Here is a 22,475-nt window from a genome sequence, read left to right on the forward strand (position 1 = left end):
ACTACATTTCAAGCACCCTCGCGGCGCCAGGTTCTGTGACGAAGTTAACCAAAAGCAGCTCCGACGTGTGATGCAGTTAGTTTCGCGTGTACTAAATGTTAACGGGAGAGTTTCGTGACGCATACTCTAACCCGAAACATTACCGTAATGATTTCACAACATTTCGGAGTACATTTCAAGCACCCTCGCGGCGCCAGGTTTTGTGACGAAGTTAACCAAAAGCAGCTCGGCCGTGTGATGCGGTTAGTTTCGCGTGTACTAAATGTTACCGGGAGAGGTTCGTGACGCTTTCTCTGACCCCCAACACTACCGTAATAATTTCACTACTTTTTGGACTACATTTCAAGCGCCCTCGCGGCGCCACGTTTTGTGACGAAGTTAACCAAAAGCAGCTCGGCCGTGGGATGCGGTTAGTTTCGCGTGTACGGAATGTTACCGGGAGAGGTTCGTGACGCTTTCTCTGACCCCCAAAATTGCCGTAATAATTTCACTACTTTTCGGACTACATTTCAAGCACCCTCGCGGCGCCAGGTTCTGCGACGAAGTTAACCAAAAGCAGCTCCGCCGTGTGATGCAGTTAGTTTCGCGTGTAATAAATGTTACCGGGAGAGTTTCGTGACGCATACTCTGACCCCAAACATTACCGTAATATTTTCTCTACTTTGTGGACTATATATAAAGATCCCTCGCGGCGCCACGTCTTGTGACGAAGTTAACCAAAATCAGCTCGGCCGTGTGATGCAATTAGTTGTGCGTGCACTGAATGTTACCGGGAAAGGTTCGTGACGCTTTCTCTGGCCCCCAACATTACCGTAATTATTTCACTATTTTTGGACTACATTTCAAGCACCCTCGCGGCGCCAGGTTTTGTGACGAAGTTAACGAAAACAGCTCGGCCCTGTGATGCAGTTAGTTTCGCGTGTTTGAATGTTACCGGGAGAGGTTCGTCACGCTTTCTCTGACCCCTAATATTACCGTAATAAGTTCACTACTTTTCGGACTGCATTTCAAGCACCCTCGCGCGCCAGTTTTGTGACGAAGTTAACCAAGAGCAGCTCGGCCGTGTGATGCAATTAGTTGTGCATGTACTGAATGTTACCGGGAGAGGTTCGTGACGCTTTCTCTGACCCCCAACATTACCGGAATAATTTCACTATCTTTCGGACTATATTTCAAGCACCCTCGCGGCGCCAGGTGTTGTGACGAAGTTAACCAAAAGCAGCTCGGCCGTGTACTGCGGTTAGTTTCGCGTGTACTAAATGTTACCGGGAGAGGTTCGTGACGCTTTCTCTGACCCCCAACACTACCGTAATAATTTCACTACTTTTTGGACTACATTTCAAGCACCCTCGCGGCGCCACGTTTTGTGACGAAGTAAACCAAAAGCAGCTCGGCCGTTGGATGCGGTTAGTTTCGCGTGTACCGAATGTTACCGGGAGAGGTTCGTGACGCTTTCTCTGTCCCCCAACATTACCGTAATAATTTCACTACTTTTCGGACTACATTCTAAGCACCCTCGCGGCGCCAGTTTTGTGATGAAGTTAACCAAAAGCAGCTCGGCCGTGGGATGCACTTAGTTTCGCGTGTACTGAATGTTACCGGGAGAGGTTCCTGACGCTTTCTCTGTCCCCCAACATTACCGTAATAATTTCACTACTTTTCGAACTGCATTTCAAGCACCCTCGCGGCGCCACTTTTGTGACGAAGTTAACCAAAAGCAGCTCGGCCGTGTGATGCAGTTAGTTTCGCGTGTACTGAAAATTACCGGGGGAGGTTCGTGACGCATTCTCTCACCCCAAACATTACCGTAATAATTTCAATACTTTTAGGACTATATTTGAAGCACCCTCGCGGCGCCAGTTCTGTGATAAAGTTAACCAAAAGCAGCTCGGCCGTGGGATGCAGTTAGTTTCGCGTGTACTGAATGTTACTGGGAGAGGTTCGTGACGCTTTCTCTGTACCCCAACATTACCGTAATAATTTCACTACATTTTGGACTACATTTCAAGCACCCTCGCGGCGCCACGTTTTGTGACGAAGTTAACCAAAAGGAGCTCGGCCGTGGGATGCGGTTAGTTTCGCGTGTACTGAATGTTACCGGAGGGGTTCGTGACGCTTTCTCTGTCCCCGAACATTACCGTTATTATTTCACTACTTTTCGGACTAAATTTGAAGCACCCTCGCGGCGCTAGTTTTGTCAGGAAGTTAACCAAAGCAGCTCGGCCGTGGGATGCAGTTAGTTTCGCGTGTACTAATTGTTACCGGGAGACGTCCGCCATGCTTTCTCTGTCCCCCATCATTACCGTAATAATTTCACTACTTTTCGGACTACATTTCAAGCACCCTCGTGGCGCCAGGTATTGTGACGAAGTTAACCAAAAGCAGCTCGGCCGTGGGATGCAATTAGTTTCGCGTGTACTGAATGTTACCGGGAGAGGTTCGAGACGCTTTCTCTGACTCCCAGCTTTAAAGTAATGATTTCATTACTTTTCGGACTACATTTCACGCACCCTCGCGGCGCCAGGTTTTGTGACGAAGTTAACCAAAAGCAGCTCGGCCGTGGGATGCAGTTAGTTTCGCGTGTACTGAATGTTACCGGGAGAGGTTCCTGACGCTTTCTCTGACCCCCAGCATTAAAGTAATGATTTCATCACTTTTCGGACTACATTTCAAGCACCCTCGCGGCGCCAGGTTTTGTGACGAAGTTAACCAAAAGCAGCTCGGCCGTGGGATGCAGTTAGTTTCGCGTGTACTGAATGTTACCGGGAGAGTTTCGTGACGCATACTCTCACCCCAAACATTACCGTAATGATTTCACAACATTTCGGACTACATTTCAAGCACCCTCGCGGCGCCAGTTTTGTGATGAAGTTAACCAAAAGCAGCTCGGCCGTGGGATGCACTTAGTTTCGCGTGTACTGAATGTTACCGGGAGAGGTTCGTGACCCTTTCTCTGTCCCCCAACATTACCGTAATAATTTCACTACTTTTCGAACTGCATTTCAAGCACCCTCATGGCGCCACTTTTGTGACGAAGTTAACCAAAAGCAGCTCGGCCGTGTGATGCAGTTAGTTTTGCGTGTACTGAATATAACCGAGAGAGGTTCGTGACGCTTTCTCTGACCCCCAACATTACCGTAATAATTTCGCTACTTTTCGGACTACATTTCAAGCACCCTCCCGGCGCCAGGATTTGTGACGATGTTAACCAAAAGCAGCTCGGCCGTGGGATGCAATTAGTTTCGCGTGTACTGAATGTTACCGGGAGAGGTTCGTGACGCTTTCTCTGACCCCCAAAATTACCGTAATAATTTCACAATTTTTCGGACTACATTTCAAGCACCCTCGCGGCGCCAGGTTCTGTGGCGAAGTTAACCAAAAGCAGCTCCGACGTGTGATGCAGTTAGTTTCGCGTGTACTAAATGTTACCGGGAGAGTTTCGTGACGCATACTCTCACCCCAAACATTACCGTAATGATTTCACAACATTTCGGACTACATTTCAAGCACCCTCGCGGCGCCAGGTTTTGTGAGGAAGTTAACCAAAAGCAGCTCGGCCGTGGGATGCAGTTAGTTTCGCGTGTACTGAATGTTACCGGGAGAGGTTCGTGACGCTTTCTCTGACCCCCAAAATTACCGTAATAATTTCACATTTCGGACTACATTTCAAGCACCCTCACGGCGCCAGCTTTTGTGACGAAGTTAACCAAAAGCAGCTCGGCTCGGGATGCAGTTAGTTTCGCGTGTTTGAATGTTACCGGGAGAGGTTCGTGACGCTTTCTCTGACCCCCAACATTACCGTAATAATTTCACTACTTTTCGGACTACATTTCAAGCACCCTCGCGGTGCTAGTTTTGTGACGAAGTTAACCAAAAGCAGCTCGGCCGTGTGATGCAATTAGTTGTGCATGTACTGAATGTTACCGGGAGAGGTTCGTGACGCTTTCTCTGACCCCCAACACTACCGTAATAATTTCACCACTTTTTGGACTACATTTCAAGCACCCTCGCGGCGTCACGTTTTGTGACGAAGTTAACCAAAAGCAGCTCGGCCGTGGGATGCGGTTAGTTTCGCGTGTACTGTATGTTACCGGGAGTGGTTCGTGACGCTTTCTCTGAACCCCAGCATTAAAGTAACGATTTCATTATTTTTCGGACTACATTTCAAGCACCCTTGCGGCGCTAGGTTTGTGACGAAGTTAACCAAAGGCAGCTCAGCCTTGGGATGCAGTTCGTTTCGTGTGTAATGAATGTTACCGGGACAGGTCCGTGGCGCTTTTTCTGACCCCCAAAATTACCGTAATAATTTCACTACTTTTCGGACTACATTTCAAGCACCCTCGCGGAGCCAGGTTCTGTGACGAAGTTAATCAAAAGCAGCTCGGCCGTGTGACGGTTAGTTTCGCGTGTACTAAATGTTATCGGAAGAGGTTCGTGACGCTTTCTCTGTCCCTCAACATTACCGTATTAATTTCACTACTTTTCGGACTACATTTCAAGCACCCTCGCGGCGCCTGGTTTTGTGACGAAGTTAACCAAAAGCAGCTCGGCGGTGGGATGCAAATAGTTTCGCGTGTACTGAATGTTACCGGGAGAGGTTCGTGACGCTTTCTCTGTCCCCCAAAATTACCGTAATAATTTCACTGCTTTTCGTACTACATTTCAAGCACCCTCGCGGCGGTAGTTCTGTGACGAAGTTAACCAAAAGCAGCTCGGACGTGTGATGCAATTAGTTGTGCGAGTACTGAATGTTACCGGGAGAGGTTCGTGACGCTTTCTCTGACCCCCAACATTACCGTAATAACTGCACTACTTTTCGGGCTACATTTCAAGCACCCTCGCGGCGCCTGGTTTTGTGACGAAGTTAACCAAAAGCAGCTCGGCGGTGGGATGCAATTAGTTTCGCGTGTACTGAATGTTACCGGGACAGGTCCGTGGCGCTTTCTCTGACCCCCAATATTACCGTAATAATTTCACTACTTTTCGGACTACATTTCAAGCACCCTCGCGGCGCCAGGTTCTGTGACGAAGTTAATCATAAGCAGCTCGGCCGTGTGATGCGGTTAGTTTCGCGTGTACTAAATGTTACCGGAAGAGGTTCGTGACGCTTTCTCTGTCCCTCAACATTACCGTAAGAATTTCACTACTTTTCCGACTACATTTCAAGCACCCTCGCGGCGCCTGGTTTTGTGACGAAGTTAACCAAAAGCAGCTCGGCGGTGGGATGCAATTAATTTCGCGTGTACTGAATGTTACCGGGAGAGGTTCGTGATGCTTTCTCTGACCCCCAGCATTGAAGTAATGAATTCATTACTTTTCGGACTACATTTCAAGCACACTCGCGGCGCCAGGTTCTGTGACGAAGTTTATCAAAAGTAGCTCGGCCGTGGGATGCAGTTAGTTTCGCGTGTACTGAATGTTACCGGGAGAGGTTCGTGACGCTTTCTCTGACCCCCAGCTATAATGTAATAATTTCATTACTTTTCGGACTTCATTTCAAGCAGCCTCGCGGCGCCAGGTTCTGTGACGAAGTTAACCAAAAGCAGCTTGGCCTTGTGATGCAGTTAGTTTTGCGTGTACTGAATGTTACCGGGAGAGGTTCGTGACGCTTTCTCTGTCCCCCAAAATTACAGTAATAATTTCACTACTTTTCGTACTGCATTTCAAGCACCCTCGCGGCGCCAGTTTTGTGACGAAGTTAACCAAAAGCAGCTCCGCCGTGTGATGCAGTTAGTTTCGCGTGTACTAAATGTTACCGGGAGAGGTTCGTGATGCTTTCTCTGACCCCCAGCATTAAAGAAATGATTTCATTACTTTTCCGACTACTTTTCAAGCACCCTCGTGGCGCCAGGTTTTGTGACGAAGTTAACAAAAAGGAGCTCTGCCGTGGGGTGCAGTTAGTTTCGCGTGTACTGAATGTTACCGGGAGAGGTTCATGACGCTTTCTCTGACCTCCAGCATTACCGTAATAATTACACTATTTTCGGACTATATTTCAAGCACCCTCGCGGCGCCAGGTTTTGTGACGAAGTTTACCAAAAGCAGCTCGGCCGTGTGATGCAGTTAGTTTCGCGTGTACTGAATGTTACCGAGGGAGGTTCGTCACGCTTTCTCTGTCCCCCAACATTACCGTAATTATTTCACTACTTTTTGGACTACATTTCAAGCGCCCTCGCGGCGCCAGGTTCTGTGACGAAGTTAAACGAAAGCAGCTCGGCCCTGTGATGCAGTTAGTTTCGCGTGTTTGAATGTTACCGGGAGAGGTTCGTGACGCTTTCTCTGACCCCCAACATTACCGGAATAATTTCACTACCTTTCGGACTACATTTCAAGCAGCCTCGCGGCGCCAGGTTTTGTGACGAAGTTAACCAAAAGTAGCTCGGCCGTGTGATGCGGTTACTTTCGCGTGTACTAAATGTTACCGGGAGAGGTTCGTGACGCTTTCTCTGATCCCCAACACTACCGTAATAATTTCACTACTTTTTGCACTACATTTCAAGCACCCTCGCGGCGCCAGCTTTTGTGACGAAGTTAACCAAAAGCAGCTCGGCCGTGTAATACAGTTAGTTTCGCGTGTACTGATTGTTACCGGGAGAGGTTCGTGATGCTTTCTCGGACCCCCAAACTTACCTTAATAATTTCACTACTTTTCGGACTACATTTCAAGCACCCTCGTGGCGCCAGGTTTTGTGACGAAGTTAACAAAAAGCAGCTCGGCCGTGGGGTGCAGTTAGTTTCGCGTGTACTGAATGTTACTGGAAGAGGTTCATGATGCTTTCTCTGACCCCTACATTACCGTAATAATTTCACTATTTTCGGACTATATTTCAAAGAATTCACGGCGCTAGGTTTTGTGACGAAGTTTACCAAAAGCAGCTCGGCCGTGTGATGCAGTTAGTTTCGCGTGTACAGAATGTTTCCGAGAGAGGTTCGTCACGCTTTCTCTGACCCCCAACATTACCGTAATAATTTCACTACTTTTCGGACTACATTTCAAGCACCCTCGCGGTGCTACGTTTTGTGACGAAGTTAACCAAAAGTAGCTCGGTCGTGGGATGCAGTTAGTTTCGCGTGTACTAAATGTTACCGGGAGAGGTTCGTGATGCTTTCTCTGACCCCCAGCATTAAAGAAATGATTTCATTACTTTTCGGACTACATTTGAAGCACCCTCGCGGCGCCAGGTTTTGTGACGAAGTTAACCAAAAGCAGCTCGGCCGTGTGACAAATGTTAGTTTCGCGTGTACTGATTGTTACCGGGAGAGGTTCGTGACGCTTTCTCGGACCCCCAACATTACCGTAATAATTTCACTACTTTTCCGACTACTTTTCAAGCACCCTCGTGGCGCCAGGTTTTGTGACGAAGTTAACAAAAAGGAGCTCTGCCGTGGGGTGCAGTTAGTTTCGCGTGTACTGAATGTTACCGGGAGAGGTTCATGACGCTTTCTCTGACCTCCAGCATTACCGTAATAATTACACTATTTTCGGACTATATTTCAAGCACCCTCGCGGCGCCAGGTTTTGTGACGAAGTTAACCAAACGCAGCTCGGCCGTGTGATGCAATTAGTTTTGCGTGTACTGAATGTTACCGGGAGAGGTTCGTGACGCTTTCTCTGACCCCCAGCATTAAAGTAATGATTTCATTACTTTTCGGACTACATTTCAAGCACCCTCGCGGCGCCAGGTTTTGTGAATGAGTTAACCAAAAGCAGCACGGCCTTGGGATGCAGTTAGTTTCGCGTGTACTAAATGTTACCGGGAGAGGTCCGCGACGCTTTCTCTGTCCCCCAACATTACCGTAATTATTTCACTACTTTTTGGACTACATTTCAAGCGCCCTCGCGGCGCCAGGTTCTGTGACGAATTTAAACGAAAGAAGCTCGGCCCTGTGATGCAGTTAGTTTCGCGTGTTTGAATGTTATCGGGAGAGGTTCGTGACGCTTTCTCTGACCCCCAACATTACCGGAATAATTTCACTACCTTTCGGACTACATTTCAAGCACCCTCGCGGCGCCAGGTTTTGTGACGAAGTTAACCAAAAGTAGCTCGGCCGTGTGATGCGGTTACTTTCGCGTGTACTAAATGTTACCGGGAGAGGTTCGTGACGCTTTCTCTGATCCCCAACACTACCGTAATAATTTCACTACTTTTTGGACTACATTTCAAGCACCCTCGCGGCGCCAGCTTTTGTGACGAAGTTAACCAAAAGCAGCTCGGCCGTGTAATACAGTTAGTTTCGCGTGTACTGATTGTTACCGGGAGAGGTTCGTGATGCTTTCTCAGACCCCCAAACTTACCCTAATAATTTCACTATTTTCGGACTATATCTCAAGCACTCACGGCGCCAGGTTTTGTGACGAAGTTTACCAAAAGCAGCTCGGCCGTGTGATGCAGTTAGTTTCGCGTGTACTGAATGTTGCCGAGAGAGGTTCGTCACGCTTTCTCTGACCCCCAACATTACCGTAATAATTTCACTACTTTTCGGACTACATTTCAAGCACCCTCGCGGTGCTACGTTTTGTGACGAAGTTAACCAAAAGTAGCTCGGTCGTGGGATGCAGTTAGTTTCGCGTGTACTGAATGTTACCGGGAAAGGTACGTGACGATTTCTCTGACCCCCAGCATTAAAGTAATAATTTCATTACTTTTCGTACTACATTTCAAGCACCCTCGGCGCCAGGTTCTGTGACGAAGATAACCAAAAGCCGCTCGGCCGTGTGATGCGGTTAGTTTCGCGTGTACTAAATGTTACCGGCAGAGGTTCGTGACGCTTTCTCTGACCCCCAACATTACCGTAATATATTCACTACTTTTTGGACTACATTTCAAGCACGCTCGCGGCGCCACGTTTTGTGACGAAGTTAACCATAAGCAGCTCGGCCTTGGGATGCATTTAGTTTCGCGTGTACTGAATGTTACCGGGAGAGGTTCATGACGCTTTCTCTGACCCCCAGCATTAAAGTAATGATTTCATTACTTTTCGGACTACATTTCAAGCACCCTCGCGGCGCCAGGTTCTGTGACGAAGTTAATCAAAAGCAGCTCGGCCGTGGGATGCAGTTAGTTTCGCGTGTACTAAATGTTACCGGGAGAGGTTCGTGACGCATACTCTCACCCCAAACATTACCGTAACAATTTCATTACTTTTCGGATTACATTTGAAGCACCCTCGCGGCGCCAGTTTTGTGATGAAGTTAACCAAAAGCAGCTCTGCCGTGGGATGCAGTTAGTTTCGCGTGTACTGAATGTTACCGGGAGAGGTTCGTGACGCTTTCTCTGACCTCTAACATTACCGTAATAATTTCACTATTTTCGGACTACATTTCAAGCACCCTCGTAGCGCCAGGTTTTGTGACGAAGTTAACCAAAAGCAGCTCGGCCGTGGGATGCAATTAGTTTTCGCGTGTACTGAATGTTACCGGGAGAGGTTCGTGATGCTTTCTCGGACCCCCAGCATTGAAGTAATGATTTCGTTATTTTTCGGACTACATTTGAAGCGCCCTCGCGGCTCCAGGTTTTGTGAAGAAGTTAACGAAAAGCAGCTCGGCCGTGGGATGCAGTTAGTTTCGCGTGTACTAAATGTTACCGGGAGAGGTTCGTGACGCTTTCTCTGACCCCCGACATTACCGTAATAATTTCACTACTTTTCGGACTGCATTTCAAGCACCCTCGCGGCGCCAGTTTTGTGACGAAGTTAACGAAAACAGCTCGGCCGTGTGATGCAATTAGTTGTGCATGTACTGAATGTTACCGGGAGAGGTTCGTGACGCTCCCTCTGACCCCCAAAATTACCGTAATAATTTCACTACTTTTCGGACTACATTTCAAGCACCCTCGCGGCGCCAGGTTTTGTGACGAAATTAACCAAAAGCAGCTCGGCCGTGTGATGCGGTTAGTTTCGCGTATACTAAATGTTACCGGGAGAGGTTCGTGACGCTTTCTCTGACCCCCAACACTACCGTAAAAATTTCACTACTTTTTGGACTACATTTCAAGCACCCTCGCGGCGCCAAGTTTTTTGACGAAGTTAACCAAAAGCAGCTCGGCCGTGGGATGCGGTTAGTTTCGCGTGTACTGAATGTTACCGGGAGAGGTTCGTGACGCTTTCTCTGTCCTCCAACATTACCATAATTTCACTACTTTTCGGACTACATTCGAAGCACCCTCGCGGCGCCAGTGTTGTGATGAAGTTAACCAAAAGCAGCTCGGCCGTGGGATTCACTTAGTTTCACGTGTACTAAATGTTACCGGGAGAGGTTCGTGACGCTTTCTCTGACCCCCAACATTACCGTAATAATTTCACTACTTTTCGGACTACATTTCAAGCACCCTCGCGGCGCCAGTTTTGTGACGAAGTCAACGAAAACAGCTCGGCCGTGTGATGCAATTAGTTGTGCATGTACTGAATGTTACCGGGAGAGGTTCGTGACGCTTTCTCTGATCCCCAACACGACCGTAATAATTTCACTACTTTTTGGACTACATTTCAAGCACCCTCGCGGTGCCAGCGTTTGTGACGAAGTTAACCAAAAGCAGCTCGGCCATGTAATACAGTTAGTTTCGCGTATACTGATTGTTACCGGGAGAGGTTCGTGATGCTTTCTTGGACCCCCAAACTTACCTTAATAATTTGACTACTTTTCGGACTACATTTCAAGCACCCTCGTGGCGCCAGGTTTTGTGACGAAGTTAACAAAAAAATTGCCGACGATTACGTTACTTCCTAATGCGAAATTTGAGCGCAGCAAATAAGCTGTTTCACCTTTTCGATAGATTGAGGCAAAGAAATCGAGCAACACATGTATGCGCTATCACAGAATTTTTTTTCATTTTTCACACGTATTCCTTTAACAAAGACTCCACTAACAGTTCTTGACAGTCATGAAGGAAGCTTTGTGGTCGGAGAAATAGACTGATATATGTTCGACTTGGTACACCAATGCTTGATTCTCAAAGACGAGATCTATACAAGTGCCTCGCGAGGTTGTCACAGCCGTGGGACGCGTTACGAGCGAGAGGAACGGGATGTTCTGCCGCATAAGTGTTAGGAAATTGCTGTTTGTCTTTATGTCAAGCCGCCACCGATCTGGCTCTCTGATTGCCACCGCACAGGGCGAACGGCAGCGGCAATTTCGGCTCGGGCGGTGCACATATACAGATCCGCCGCCACCGATTTGGCTCTCTGATTGCCACCGCACAGGGGTTGCATTGGAGGAGGAGCGAAGAAAGGAATTAAGTTCGAGCCGGCGCTTTGACAACCGGAGACTCGCAGGAAGAGGGGGAGGGGGGCGGCGTGTACACCAAGCGGCAAACGGTGGGGGCAGAAGCGCGCGCAGCAAGCGGACAACACGATAAAGGGAGGAGGGAAGAGATAGCAGCGACTGACTGATGCCGCTGACGCCGATAGTGAGTCAACCCCAGCTGCGGAGTTGGTTTCAGGGACAACGAATAACCGGCGCTTCGGCAACTGAAGAGCACCCTATCCGCCACACAAGAACAGGGGGGGGGACCCTTTCCTCCTCTTTCTGCATGGCGGCGACGGTGTTCTATGCAGTCACGTTATCTTCACTCTCTAGTGGCGTCAGCGGCATCCAGCGGTATCAGTCGGTCGCTGCTAGCGCTGGGGGGATGAAAGGGGGGCGGACTTGGTTACGAGGCCGACGACGACGCGGACGCGAAACCCAGGAACGGACGCCAAAGAGCTGCGCTCTAAAAGCAGCTCGGCCGTGGGGTGCAGTTAGTTTCGCGTGTACTGAATGTTACTGGAAGAGGTTCATGATGCTTTCTCTGACCCCTACATTACCGTAATAATTTCACTATTTTCGGACTATATTTCAAGCACTCTCACGGCGCCAGGTTTTGTGACGAAGTTTACCAAAAGCAGCTCGGCCGTGTGATGCAGTTAGTTTCGCGTGTACTGAATGTTACCGAGAGAGGTTCGTCACGCTTTCTCTGACCTCCAACATTACCGTAATAATTTCACTACTTTTCGGACTACATTTCAAGCGCCCTCGCGGTGCCACGTTTTGTGACGAAGTTAACCAAAAGTAGCTCGGTCGTGGGATGCAGTTAGTTTCGCGTGCACTGAATGTTACCGGGAAAGGTTCGTGACGATTTCTCTGACCCCCAGCATTAAAGTAATAATTTCATTAGTTTTCGTACTACATTTCAAGCACCCTCGGCGCCAGGTTCTGTGACGAAGATAACCAAAAGCCGCTCGGCCGTGGGATGCGGTTAGTTTCGCGTGTAATAAGTGTTACCGGGAGAGGTTCGCGATGCTTTCTCTGACCCCCAACATTACCGTAATAATTTTATTACTTTTCGGATTGCATTTCAAGCAGCCTCGCGGCGCCACGTTCTGTGACGAAGTTAGCCAAAAGCAGCACGGCCGTGTGATGCGGTTAGTTTCGCGTGTACTAAATGTTACCGCCAGAGGTTCGTGACGCTTTCTCTGACCCCCAACATTACCGTAATATATTCACTACTTTTTGGACTACATTTCAAGCACGCTCGCGGCGCCACGTTTTGTGACGAAGTTAACCACAAGCAGCTCGGCCTTGGGATGCAGTTAGTTTCGCGTGTACTGAATGTTACCGGGAGAGGTTCGTGACGCTTTCTCTGACCCCAAGCATTAAAGTAATGATTTCATTACTTTTCGGACTACATTTCAAGCACCCTCGCGGCGCCAGGTTCTGTGACGAAGTTAATCAAAAGCAGCTCGGCCGTGGGATGCAGTTAGTTTCGCGTGTACTGAATGTTATCGGGAGAGGTTCGTGACGCTTTCTCTGACCCCCAGCATTAAAGTAATAAATTCATTACTTTTCGGACTACATTTCAAGTAGCCTCGCGGCGCCAGGTTCTGTGACGAAATTAGCCAAAAGCAGCTCGGCCGTGTGATGCGGTTAGTTTCGCGTGTACTAAATGTTACCGGGAGAGGTTCGTGACGCATACTCTCACCCCAAACATTACCGTAACAATTTCACTACTTTTCGGATTACATTTGAAGCACCCTCGCGGCGCCAGTTTTGTGATGAAGTTAACCAAAAGCAGCTCTGCCGTGGGATGCAGTTAGTTTCGCGTGTACTGAATGTTACCGGGAGAGGTTCGTGACGCTTTCTCTGACCCCCAACATAACCGTAATAATTTCACTACTTTTCGGACTACATTTCAAGCACCCTCCTGGCGCCAGGTTTTGTGAAGAAGTTAACCAAAAGCAGCTCGGCCGTGGGATGCAGTTAGTTTCGCATGTACTAATGTTACCGGGAGAGGTTCGTGACGCTTTCTCTGACCCCCAACATTACCGTAATAATTTCACTACTTTTCGGACTACATTTCAAGCACCCTCGCGGCGCCAGTTTTGTGACGAAGTTAATGAAAACAGCTCGGCCGTGTGATGCAATTAGTTGTGCATGTACTGAATGTTACCGGGATAGGTTCGTGACGCTTTCTCTGACCCCCAAAATTACCGTAATAATTTCACTACTTTTCGGAATACATTTCAAGCACCCTCGCGGCGCCAGGTTTTGTGACGAAATTAACCAAAAGCAGCTCGGCCGTGTGATGCGGTTAGTTTCGCGTTTACTAAATGTTACCGGGAGAGGTTCGTGACGCTTTCTCTGACCCCCAACACTACCGTAAAAATTTCACTACTTTTTGGACTACATTTCAAGCACCCTCGCGGCGCCACGTTTTTTGACGAAGTTAACCAAAAGCAGCTCGGCTGTGGGATGCGGTTAGTTTCGCGTGTACTGAATGTTACCGGGAGAGGTTCGTGACGCTTTCTCTGTCCCCCAACATTACCTTAATTTCACTACTTTTCGGACTACATTCGAAGCACCCTCGCGGCGCCAGTGTTGTGATGAAGTTAACCAAAAGCAGCTCGGCCGTGGGATGCACTTAGTTTCACGTGTACTGAATGTTACCGGGAGAGGTTCGTGACGCTTTCTCTGTCCCCCAACATTACCGTAATAATTTCACTACTTTTCGAACTGCATTTCGAGCACCCTCGCGGCGCCACTTTTGTGACGAAGTTAACCAAAAGCAGCTCGGCCGTGTGATACAATTAGTTTTGCGTGTACTGAATGTAACCGAGAGAGGTTCGTGACGCTTTCTCTGACCCCCAACATTACCGTAATAATTTCACTACTTTTCGGACTGCATTTCAAGCACCCTCGCGGCGCCAGTTTTGTGACGAAGTTAACGAAAACAGCTCGGCCGTGTGATGGAATTAGTTGTGCATGTACTGAATGTTACCGGGAGAGGTTCGTGACGCTTTCTCTGACCCCCAAAATTACCGTAATAATTTCGCTACTTTTCGGACTACATTTCAAGCACCCTCGCGGCGCCAGGTTTTGTGACGAAATTAACCAAAAGCAGCTCGGCCGTGTGATGCGGTTAGTTTCGCGTATACTAAATGTTACCGGGAGAGGTTCGTGACGCTTTCTCTGACCCCCAACACTACCGTAAAAATTTCACTACTTTTTGGACTACATTTCAAGCACCCTAGCGGCGCCAAGTTTTTTGACGAAGTTAACCAAAAGCAGCTCGGCCGTGGGATGCGGTTAGTTTCGCGTGTACTGAATGTTACCGGGAGAGGTTCGTGATGCTTTCTCTGTCCCCCAACATTACCATAATTTCACTACTTTTCGGACTACATTCGAAGCACCCTCGCGGCGCCAGTGTTGTGATGAAGTTAACCAAAAGCAGCTCGGCCGTGTGATGCAATTAGTTGTGCATGTACTGAATGTTACCGGGAGAGGTTCGTGACGCTTTCTCTGATCCCCAACACTACCGTCATAATTTCACTACTTTTTGGACTACATTTCAAGCACCCTCGCGGTGCCAGCTGTTGTGACGAAGTTAACCAAAAGCAGCTCGGCCGTGTAATACAGTTAGTTTCGCGTGTACTGATTGTTACCGGGAGAGGTTCGTGATGCTTTCTCGGACCCCCAAACTTACCTTAATAATTTCACTACTTTTCGGACTACATTTCAAGCACCCTCGTGGCGCCAGGTTTTGTGACGAAGTTAACAAAAAAATTGCCGACGATTACGTTACGTCCTAATGCGAAATTTGAGCGCAGCAAATAAGCTGTTTCACCTTTTCGATAGATTGAGGCAAAGAAATCGAGCAACACATGTATGCGCTATCACAGAATTTTTTTTTATTTTTCACACGTATTCCTTTAACAAAGACTCCACTAACAGTTCTTGACAGTCATGAAGGAAGCTTTGTGGTCGGAGAAATAGACTGATATATGTTCGACTTGGTACACCAATGCTTGATTCTCAAAGACGAGATCTATACAAGTGCCTCGCGAGGTTGTCACAGCCGTGGGACGCGTTACGAGCGAGAGGAACGGGATGTTCTGCCCCATAAGTGTTAGGAAATTGCTGTTTGTCTTTATGTCAAGCCGCCACCGATCTGGCTCTCTGATTGCCACCGCACAGGGCGAACGGCAGCGGCAATTTCGGCTCGGGCGGTGCACATATACAGATCCGCCGCCACCGATCTGGCTCTCTGATTGCCACCGCACAGGGCTTGCATTGGAGGAGGAGCGAAGACAGGAATTAAGTTCGAGCCGACGCTTTGACAACCGGAGACTCGCAGGAAGAGGGGGAGGGGGGCGGCGTGTACACCAAGCGGCAAACGATGGGGGCAGAAGCGCGCGCAGCAAGCGGACAACACGATAAAGGGAGGAGGGAAGAGATAGCAGCGACTGACTGATGCCGCTGACGCCGATAGTGAGTCAACCCCAGCTGCGGAGTTGGTTTCAGGGACAACGAATAACCGGCGCGTCGGCAACTGAAGAGCACCCTATCCGCCACACAAGAACAGGGGGGGGGACCCTTTCCTGCTCTTTCTGCATGGCGGCGACGGTGTTCTATGCAGTCACGTTATCTTGACTCTCTAGTGGCGTCAGCGGCATCCAGCGGTATCAGTCGGTCGCTGCTAGCGGTGGGGGGATGAAAGGGGGGCGGAGCTGGTTACGAGGCCGACGACGACGCCGACGCGAAACCCAGGAACGGACGCCAAAGAGCTGCGCTCTAAAAGCAGCTCGGCCGTGGGATGCAGTTAGTTTCGCGTGTACTGAATGTTACTGGAAGAGGTTCATGATGCTTTCTCTGACCCCTACATTACCGTAATAATTTCACTATTTTCGGACTATATTTCATGCACTCTCACGGCGCCAGGTTTTGTGACGAAGTTTACCAAAAGCAGCTCGGCCGTGTGATGCAGTTAGTTTCGCGTGTACTGAATGTTACCGAGAGAGGTTCGTCACGCTTTCTCTGACCCCCAACATTACCGTAATAATTTCACTACTTTTCGAACTGCATTTCGAGCACCCTCGCGGCGCCACTTTTGTGACGAAGTTAACCAAAAGCAGCTCGGCCGTGGGATGCAGTTAGTTTCGCGTGTACTATATGTTACCGGGAGAGGTTCGTGACGCTTTCTCTGACCCCCAACATTACCGTAATAATTTCACTACTTTTCGGACTGCATTTCAAGCACCCTCGCGGCGCCAGTTTTGTGACGAAGTTAACGAAAACAGCTCGGCCGTGTGACGCAATTAGTTGTGCATGTACTGAATGTTACAGGGAGAGGTTCGTGACGCTTTCTCTGACCCCCAAAATTACCGTAATAATTTCACTACTTTTCGGACTACATTTCAAGCATCCTCGCGGCGCCAGGTTTTGTGACGAAATTAACCAAAAGCAGCTCGGCCGTGTGATGCGGTTAGTTTCGCGTATACTAAATGTTACCGGGAGAGGTTCGTGACGCTTTCTCTGACCCCCAACACTACCGTAAAAATTTCACTACTTTTTGGACTATATTTCAAGCACCCTCGCGGCGCCAAGTTTTTTGACGAAGTTAACCAAAAGCAGCTCGGCCGTGGGATGCGGTTAGTTTCGCGTGTACTGAATGTTACCGGGAGAGGTTCGTGACGCTTTCTCTGTGCCCCAACATTACCATAATTTCCCTACTTTTCGGACTACATTCGAAGCACCCTCGCGGCGCCAGTGTTGTGATGAAGTTAACCAAAAGCAGCTCGGCCGTGGGATGCACTTAGTTTCACGTGTACTAAATGTTACCGGGAGAGGTTCGTGACGCTTTCTGTGACCCCCAACATTACCGTAATAATTTCACTACTTTTCGGACTACATTTCAAGCACCCTCGCGGCGCCAGTTTTGTGACGAAGTCAACGAAAACAGCTCGGCCGTGTGATGCAATTAGTTGTGCATGTACTGAATGTTACCGGGAGATGTTCGTGACGCTTTCTCTGATCCCCAACACTACCGTAATAATTTCACTACTTTTTGGACTACATTTCAAGCACCCTCGCGGTGCCAGCTTTTGTGACGAAGTTAACCAAAAGCAGCTCGGCCGTGTAATACAGTTAGTTTCGCGTGTACTGATTGTTACCGGGAGAGGTTCGTGATGCTTTCTCGGACCCCCAAACTTACCTTAATAATTTCACTACTTTTCGGACTACATTTCAAGCACCCTCGTGGCGCCAGGTTTTGTGACGAAGTTAACAAAAAAATTGCCGACGATTACGTTACTTCCTAATGCGAAATTTGAGCGCAGCAAATAAGCTGTTTCACCTTTTCGATAGATTGAGGCAAAGAAATCGAGCAACACATGTATGCGCTATCACAGAATTTTTTTTTTATTTTTCACACGTATTCCTTTAACAAAGACTCCACTAACAGTTCTTGACAGTCATGAAGGAAGCTTTGTGGTCGGAGAAATAGACTGATATATGTTCGACTTGGTACACCAATGCTTGATTCTCAAAGACGAGATCTATACAAGTACCTCGCGAGGTTGTCACAGCCGTGGGACGCGTTACGAGCGAGAGGAACGGGATGTTCTGCCGCATAAGTGTTAGGAAATTGCTGTTTGTCTTTATGTCAAGCCGCCACCGATCTGGCTCTCTGATTGCCACCGCACAGGGCGAACGGCAGCGGCAATTTCGGCTCGGGCGGTGCACATATACAGATCCGCCGCCACCGATCTGGCTCTCTGATTGCCACCGCACAGGGGTTGCATTGGAGGAGGAGCGAAGAAAGGAATTAAGTTCGAGCCGACGCTTTGACAACCGGAGACTCGCAGGAAGAGGGGGAGGGGGGCGGCGTGTACACCAAGCGGCAAACGATGGGGGCAGAAGCGCGCGCAGCAAGCGGACAACACGATAAAGGGAGGAGGGAAAAGATAGCAGCGACTGACTGATGCCGCTGACGCCGATAGTGAGTCAACCCTAGCTGCGGAGTTGGTTTCAGGGACAACGAATAACCGGCGCGTCGGCAACTGAAGAGCACCCTATCCGCCACACAAGAACAGGGGGGGGGACCCTTTCCTCCTCTTTCTGCATGGCGGCGACGGTGTTCTATGCAGTCACGTTATCTTGACTCTCTAGTGGCGTCAGCGACATCCAGCGGTATCAGTCGGTCGCTGCTAGCGCTGGGGGGATGAAAGGGGGGCGGAGCTGGTTACGAGGCCGACGACGACGCCGACGCGAAACCCAGGAACGGACGCCAAAGAGCTGCGCTCTAAAAGCAGCTCGGCCGTGGGGTGCAGTTAGTTTCGCGTGTACTGAATGTTACTGGAAGAGGTTCATGACGCTTTCTCTGACCCCTACATTACCGTAATAATTTCACTATTTTCGGACTATATTTCAAGCACTCTCACGGCGCCAGGTTTTGTGACGAAGTTTACCAAATGCAGCTCGGCCGTGTGATGCAGTTAGTTTCGCGTGTACTGAATGTTACCGAGAGAGGTTCGTCACGCTTTCTCTGACCCCCAACATTACCGTAATAATTTCACTACTTTTCGGACTACATTTCAAGCACCCTCGCGGTGCCACGTTTTGTGACGAAGTTAACCAAAAGTAGCTCGGTCGTGGGATGCAGTTAGTTTCGCGTGTACTGAATGTTACCGTGAAAGGTTCGTGACGATTTCTCTGACCCCCAGCATTAAAGTAATAATTTCATTACTTTTCGTACTACATTTCAAGCACCCTCGGCGCCAGGTTCTGTGACGACGATAACCAAAAGCCGCTCGGCCGTGGGATGCGGTTAGTTTCGCGTGTAATAAGTGTTACCGGGAGAGGTTCGCGATGCTTTCTCTGACCCCCAACATTACCGTATCTATTTCATTACTTTTCGGATTACATTTGAAGCACCCTCGCGGCGCCAGTTTTGTGTTGAAGTTAACCAAAAGCATCTCTGCCCTGGGATGCAGTTAGTTTCGCGTGTATTGAATGTTACCGGGAGAGGTTCGTGACGCTTTCTCTGACCCCCAACATTACCGTAATAATTTCACTACTTTTCGGACTACATTTCAAGCACCCTCCTGGCGCCAGGTTTTGTGACGAAGTTAACCAAAAGCAACTCGGCCGTGGGATGCAATTAGTTTTCGCGTGTACTGAATGTTACCGGGAGAGGTTCGTGATGCTTTCTCGGTCCCCCAGCATTGAAGTAATGATTTCATTATTTTTCGGACTACATTTGAAGCGCCCTCGCGGCGCCAGGTTTTGTGAAGAAGTTAACCAAAAGCAGCTCGGCCGTGGGATGCAGTTAGTTTCGCGTGTACTAAATGTTACCGGGAGAGGTTCGTGACGCTTTCTCTGACCCCCAACATTACCGTAATAATTTCACTACTTTTCGGACTACATTTCAAGCACCCTCGCGGCGCCAGTTTTGTGACGAAGTTAACGAAAACAGCTCGGCCGTGTGATGCAATTAGTTGTGCATGTACTGAATGTTACCGGGAGAGGTTCGTGACGCTTTCTCTGACCCCCAAAATTACCGTAATAATTTCACTACTTTTCGGACTACATTTCAAGCACCCTCGCGGCGCCAGGTTTTGTGACGAAATTAACCAAAAGCAGCTCGGCCGTGGGATGCGGTTAGTTTCGCGTGTACTGAGTGTTACCGGGAGAGGTTCGTGACGCTTTCTCTGTCCCCCAACATTACCATAATTTCACTACTTTTCGGACTACATTCGAAGCACCCTCGCGGCGCCAGTGTTGTGATGAAGTTAACCAAAAGCAGCTCGGCCGTGGGATGCACTTAGTTTCACGTGTACTGAATGTTACCGGGAGAGGTTCGTGACGCTTTCTCTGTCCCCCAACATTACCGTAATAATTTCACTACTTTTCGAACTGCATTTCGAGCACCCTCGCGGCGCCACTTTTGTGACGAAGTTAACCAAAAGCAGCTCGGCCGTGTGATACAATTTGTTTTGCGTGTACTGAATGTAACCGAGAGAGGTTCGTGACAATTTCTCTGACCCTCAACATTACCGTAATAATTTCGCTACTTTTCGGACTACATTTCAAGCACCCTCGCGGCGCCAGGTTTTGTGACGAAGTTAACCAAAAGCAGCTCGGCCGTGGGATGCAGTTAGTTTCGCGTGTACTGAATGTTACCGGGAGAGGTTCGTGACGCTTTCTCTGACCCCCAAGATTACCGTAATAATTTCACTAGTTTTCGGACTACATTTCAAGCGCCCTCGCGGCGCCAGGTTTTGTGACGAAGTTAACCAAAAGCAGCTCGGCCGTGGGATGCAATTAGTTTCGCGTGTACTGAATGTTACCGGGAGAGGTTCGTGACGCTTTCTCTGACCCCCAGCTTTAAAGTAATGATTTCATTACTTTTCGGACTACATTTCAAGCACCCTCGCGGCGCCAGGTTTTCTGACGAAGTTAACCAAAAGCAGCTCGGCCGTGGGATGCAGTTAGTTTCGCGTGTACGGAATGTTACCGGGAGAGGTTCGTGACGTATACTCTGACCCCAAACATTACCGTAATATTTTCACTACTTTTTGGACTACATTTAAAGATCCCTCGCGGCGCCACGTCTTGTGACGAAGTTAACCAAAAGCAGCTCGGCCGTGTGACGCAATTAGTTGTGCATGTACTGAATGTTACCGGGAGATGTTCGTGACGCTTTCTCTGACCCCCAACATTACCGGAATAATTTCATTACCTTTCGGACTATATTTCAAGCGCCCTCGCGGCGCCAGGTTTTGTGACGAAGTTAACCAAAAGCAGCTCGGCCGTGTGATGCGGTTAGTTTCGCGTGTACGAAATGTTACCAGGAGAGGTTCGTGACGCTTTCTCTGCCCCCCAACATTACCGTAATAATTTCACTACTTTTCGGACTACATTCGAAGCACCCTCGCGGCGCCAGTGTTGTGATGAAGTTAACCAAAAGCAGCTCGGCCGTGGGATTCACTTGGTTTCGCGTGTACTGAATGTTACCGGTAGAGGTTCCTGACGCTTTCTCTGTCCCCCAACATTAACGTAATAATTTCACTACTTTTCGATTTGCATTTCAAGCACCCTCGCGGCGCCACTTTTGTGACGAAGTTAACCAAAAGCAGCTCCGACGTGTGATGCAGTTAGTTTCGCGTGTACTATATGTTACCGGGAGAGTTTCGTGACGCATACTCTCACCCCAAACATTACCGTAATGATTTCATCACTTTTTGGACTACATTTCAAGCACCCTCGCGGCGCCAGGTTTTGTGACGAAGTTAACCAAAAGCAGCTCGGCCGTGGGATGCACTTAGTTTCGCGTGTAATGAATGTTACCGGGAGAGGTTCGTGACGCTTTCTCTGTCCCCTAACATTACTGTAATAATTTCACTACTTTTGGAACTGCATTTCAAGCACCCTCGTGGCGCCACTTTTGTGACGAAGTTAACCAAAAGCAGCTCGGCCGTGTGATGCAGTTAGTTTCGCGTCTACTGAAAATTACCGGGAGAGGTTCGTGACGCTTTCTCTGACCCCCAACATTACCGTAATAATTTCAATACTTTTCGGACTATATTTGAAGCACCCTCGCGGCGCCAGTTCTGTCATAAAGTTAACCAAAAGCAGCTCGGCCGTGGGATGCAGTTAGTTTCGCGTATACTGAATGTTACCGGGAGAGGTTCGTGACGCTTTCTCTGTACCCCAACATTACCGTAATAATTTCACTACTTTTTGGACTACATTTCAAGCACCCTCGCGGCACCACGTTTTGTGACGAAGTTAACCAAAAGGATATCGGCCGTGGGATGCGGTTAGTTTCGCGTGTACTGAATGTTACCGGAGGGGTTCGTGACGCTTTCTCTGTCCCCCAACATTACCGTAATTATTTCACTACTTTTCGGACTACATTTGAAGCACCCTCGCGGTGCTAGTTTTGCCAGGAAGTTAACCAGAAGCAGCTCGGCCGTGGGATGCAGTTAGTTTCGCGTGACTAAATGTTACCGGGAGACGTCCGCCATGCTTTCTCTGTCCCCCAACATTACTGTAATAATTTCACTACTTTTCGGACTACATTTCAAGCACCCTCGAGGCGCCAAGTATTGTGACGAAGTTAACCAAAAGCAGCTCGGCCGTGGGATGCAATTAGTTTCGCGTGTACTGAATGTTACCGGGAGAGGTTCGTGACGCTTTCTCTGACCCCCAGCTTTAAAGT

This window comes from Dermacentor variabilis, chromosome 6 (genome assembly GCF_050947875.1).
Source record: "Dermacentor variabilis isolate Ectoservices chromosome 6, ASM5094787v1, whole genome shotgun sequence".
NCBI classification, from domain to species: domain Eukaryota; kingdom Metazoa; phylum Arthropoda; class Arachnida; order Ixodida; family Ixodidae; genus Dermacentor; species Dermacentor variabilis.